This window comes from Rutidosis leptorrhynchoides, chromosome 2 (assembly GCF_046630445.1).
Source record: "Rutidosis leptorrhynchoides isolate AG116_Rl617_1_P2 chromosome 2, CSIRO_AGI_Rlap_v1, whole genome shotgun sequence".
Classification (NCBI taxonomy): Eukaryota; Viridiplantae; Streptophyta; class Magnoliopsida; order Asterales; family Asteraceae; genus Rutidosis; species Rutidosis leptorrhynchoides.
In genome coordinates, this window is record NC_092334.1 from 6,753,328 (window position 1) to 6,757,927 (window position 4,600).

The window sequence follows — 4,600 nt, forward strand, 5'->3', positions numbered from 1 at the left end:
ACAACTCCACTCCAACAAGTGAGTGGGTCACTAACAACTCATCACCAACCTGTACAATCATGATCCAACAACTCCAACAAGTGACAAAAAAATGTAATGCAAAAACAAAACCTGCCTCGCACAGGCCCGGATTCGTGTCCGCAGGTCGTGCGGCCACGCCCGTTGGATCACAGGAAATCCCAAGTTTTTGCGCGAGAGTAGGTGCTAGAGTAAAATATAACATAAGGTCTTGACATAGGTTTGGAGATAAGAACTTATATACATCTCATAAGTCTATCTCCACTCCTATGTGGGACAAGATGCATTCCTACTAGATTTCCATATTCTTGCATCAAACACACAACATTGAGACTCGATATCTCATTCACATTTTATCCGTTTTGGACACACTATAGCTCGTTTTAAAGTCCTCGTCAAGGACTACAAAAACCCACTAAATAGCTACTAACATATATTACGTTATCATATATAAATATGTGTCCAAAGTTTGGTAAAACTCATTTGTTTTATCCAAAATTTCCAACAATTATAACAGAGAGGTTTTATCGAGCGGTTTAGAGATACAGAAAGAAAGATGAATAGAAGATGAGATATAGAACCACGTAACTAGCACAAGACTTAGACTAACGGTGAGGTTTAAGGATGCCCAAAATTACAAAGCAGGCTTTCATAACCTAATTCACGTCTGCTTTATTCACTATAAAATCACTATCACATTTGAAATTAATAATCATATAAATAAATATAAATATAAATTCATCTTCTAAACATCATACACGCAACTTTTCAAATTCATCTTCTCACCAGGTAAGTTAAATCGCTTCTTCTTTACTCATTCATCAATCATGTACATAAAAAGGTTGTAGGGTTTCTTAATTTAAACCATTGAAGTTGCAGATGGCTAAGGGTTCAAAAGTTTGAATGATTATCAATTTTCGTTTAGTTTAATTATATATTTATACAAGGTCTGCATTCTTTTAGAATTACACTAGTTAAAGGATCCGTGAATTCACGGGTTTGTTTAAATCAAAGATATCAAGAAAATTCAAATTTGACATTAGTACATAAAACATTTGAAATTTATTAAGTACTTAAAAGAGAGATTATAGGTACATTTATAGAGAAACATTATGTCTGTCATATAAAACTTATGAAAAAGAAAATCAAAATGGAAACACCTATGGTGAACATTTAGCTATTTTGATCCTTCAAAATGTGTCCCACATTCCAACCACCAAATGCGTCCTCCATTTCAACCACCTACATTGAATCAAGTTGGACTAATGTAATCAAAATCTTATATGGATCTAAAATAAAATTGAAAACTTATATACAAATTCAACTACGCTAACTTGAATCTATGAAAAACTAAAAGAAGAATATGGTGTAATGAAATTTACACAAAACAAAAAATCTTACATATATGCAAACGAATTTCTTAATGCTAACTTATAATGAACATATATAAGATGACTCTAAGTTAGAACATAAATGGGTTAAATTTGTTCATACTCTGAGACGACAATTTTCAATTTTAAAAACATTGAGTTGATGTATTCTAATTTCTAAGTATCATTGAGTACCTGTTGTTGTTTAAAATGAAAATGACATGTAAGTTTCAATAAAAGTTGCACTGCGACTTATAAAGTCAGTACTTGGCCATCAAATTCAGCTATTATATTGATCATTCATTCTCAGCTTTATTCAACTCATTTTCAACCTTTTGCTTTATCAAAAGTCAGTTATAACACAATATGCCAAGACCCACTTATATTTCCATCCGCACATATTTTACACTTACAGTTTAACAGATACAAAGTAAAAAAACTAACAGTAGATATTATTTTCAAATTCTAGGTTCAATCATATTATCACAGTAGTATAAAATCAAAATCATAACTACATACAAAGACCTTAAGATCGCTATATAAATAAAAAATAAATCACTAACTTGCAAAAGCATGATTAATGAACCATAGAAACAGAATAGTAACAGGATCATGGTAAATAAAAACAAACATCAATCCGTCATGCAAAAATTAGAACAAAAGCAATAGAAGAGAAATAGTACCTTTCATTTTGTTTTGAAACAGAGATGAAGATGAGTGTCTTTAGCCAAACAGCTATTGACTACTTTACTGATAAAAAGCACAAGAACATGCATATATTAACAATCTTGTCAAAGGACCATCAAGATTTCCATTTGCCTCTTCAATCTTGGAATATACTACTTACTTATCATCAACATCAAGATAGCACCTTTATTTTTACTTCTAACTGAACCTTTAAAGATAACAAAACACATACCTTCATAGTCATTATTACCACGGCAAATAAGAGAATCCAATAAAATTTATTGTGACCTTCATTAAGCTGCAAAATGGAATGCATTTAATCAGTACTATAATATAATAACTGTCACATTTAAAGCCTAAAGAAAAATACATAACAAAAGGAAAAAATAATCAACAAACTTATACCTAAATGAAGCTATTAACATAAATAAACGAAGGACTAATAATCTAAACCAAAACACCAAAACATGTATATAGAATATAAACTCATAGAAGGAACAAAAAACAATTATAAACATGTAAGATCAAACAGGTTTTTCACCTGCACATTTGAACAAATAGTTGGCGTGCAGAATTACGTAGTTAATCATGGTTATATCTATTGCCTCATAATAAAACGTTACATTAGATAGGCATCATAAAACGAACACCACCCAAAATGAATAGCTAAACCACATGTACCAAAAAGAAAATGAATGGTTTATTACTTTAAAACACATAATCTCAAATCTAGTCACAAACCCTAAATCATTATTACACCCAGATTATAACTAAAAACGCGAAATCAGAAAAAATGATATATACCTTTATAATCTTTTTCTCTTTAGATATATGTGGCAGAATTTGTGGTTGAACTACTGATGGATGTGGAAATCAAATGAGGTAAATACAACATGTTTGTGCTTTTATCGAAACTGGAAATTTGGGGCTCTTTCGTAGTATCATAATCTAAAACATGTTTCGTCCTCTCATATGTGGCAACTGGAAATTTGGGGCACTTTCGTAAAGTTGGTCATACATTATGAATCTGAAATATTGTTCGGGAAATAGGTGAGCCGTGCTTTACTGCGGGCTTTGTGCTTCTTTTATTGAAACTTCTACAATTACGACTTCATATGATACAGAACTCACAATCATTGCCCATTTATGGGAATACATTTACAGGCCTTAGTGATTATAATTGGATGAAGCGTCTACATATGTATATGTACATCTGCTATTTTCTTGTTCCATTCGCCTCTTCCTATTGTAGCTGCAAACAAAAATAATAATAACGATATTAATGTCAGACTTCGAATCATAAACATCATATAGTATCCCAATTATAAAGTTATAAATCGAACGCATCAAACACAATAATAAGGACCAAATTAAAGATAGTGCAGAGTACAAAATAGCTGTAAATAAACAACAAAAATTGATCGTCAATAACTTTTATAGATCTATACCTGAAGATAGTCCCAACCTGATCTATCTTTAGATTAAATCTGAAATTTGAGAATGATAAAAGAAGATGAATGTCGAACATAAGTATAAATAGAAATAATAAATATAGGGTTATACCTGAAGATGAAAACCATATCCCACAATCAGATTTACATTACGAAGAACGAAACAGAGAAATCATCGTTGCGCATATTAGATATAATCATACCACATTATGCAAACCATCTTCAGGACCTAAATTTAAGCTCTCCCTCTCTTCAAAAAATGCTTAACTGTTTAACTGCATATTTCTTTATTTGCTTCAAAACAAAATACAGACAAATTAACTTCCACAAAATTATAAAACTTATTATGCAACTGAAACGTACCTTGCCAAACTAATATCTACGGATCATCCATTATCCCAAATTTTGATGGGCTCGATCAGCTTAAATTATAACTTTAATTATAGACATAAACACTCTTACTACCTAAGAAAATCAAGCAAGCAAAACAAAATCCCTACAAAATTCAAACAAATCAGAAACCCTAAAAAAAAATAAAAAATCAAACACCTAATTAACAAACAGAAGCACGACACCATAAGAGTCGAAACCTAACAATTTCAAATCTATGTCCTAAGGCCGTATAGAAATCATATAAACAAAAGCAGGTGCAATCGTGATGAAATGATGAAGAAGATGAATGAAAGTCACAATATAGAGAATATGATTTACCTGTAACAACTCCGTGAGATTTTGATTTACTGAAAAATTTATATGAGCAACCTTAGAATAGATGAACAAAATTCTGATTGTTTATCCTGGATGTATGTACAATTTCTTAATTCGTATGAATGCATCGAAAGAAAAAATAAAGAGAAAGGAAAGTAACTGAAAATAATAGAGCAAGAGAAGGGGTGAGGTCGTAAACCCTATTTTCAAATAACGAACGACTATCAATCTTCTTCTTTCTTTTTTTTTATTATTATTAATTATTTTAAAATCTAATTAATTAATGTTAATGACATTATCAAGATAGCTTAGATTTTTTCCTTTTTCTTTTTGAATTATTTTTATATTTTGATAAACCTTATTTAT

At 30.6% G+C, this 4,600-nt stretch overlaps 1 long non-coding RNA gene across 5 annotated transcripts; it reads right to left on the reverse strand.

Moving 5' to 3' along the window:
- Positions 1-1,098: 1,098 nt before the first annotated feature.
- On the reverse strand, positions 1,099-4,372 carry LOC139890517 (uncharacterized). Of its 5 annotated transcripts, XR_011773349.1 has the most exons (7): positions 4,238-4,371; positions 3,890-4,022; positions 3,639-3,820; positions 3,524-3,562; positions 2,880-3,327; positions 2,072-2,373; positions 1,099-1,260 (listed from the first exon to the last, which is right to left on the reverse strand). It is a non-coding gene; the product is annotated as an uncharacterized lncRNA (long non-coding RNA). The 5 variants fall into 5 exon arrangements; XR_011773350.1 differs by lacking the exon at positions 3,890-4,022 and having other exon boundaries at positions 4,238-4,372; XR_011773347.1 differs by having other exon boundaries at positions 3,639-4,022.
- Between the last annotated feature and the right edge of the window lie 228 nt (positions 4,373-4,600).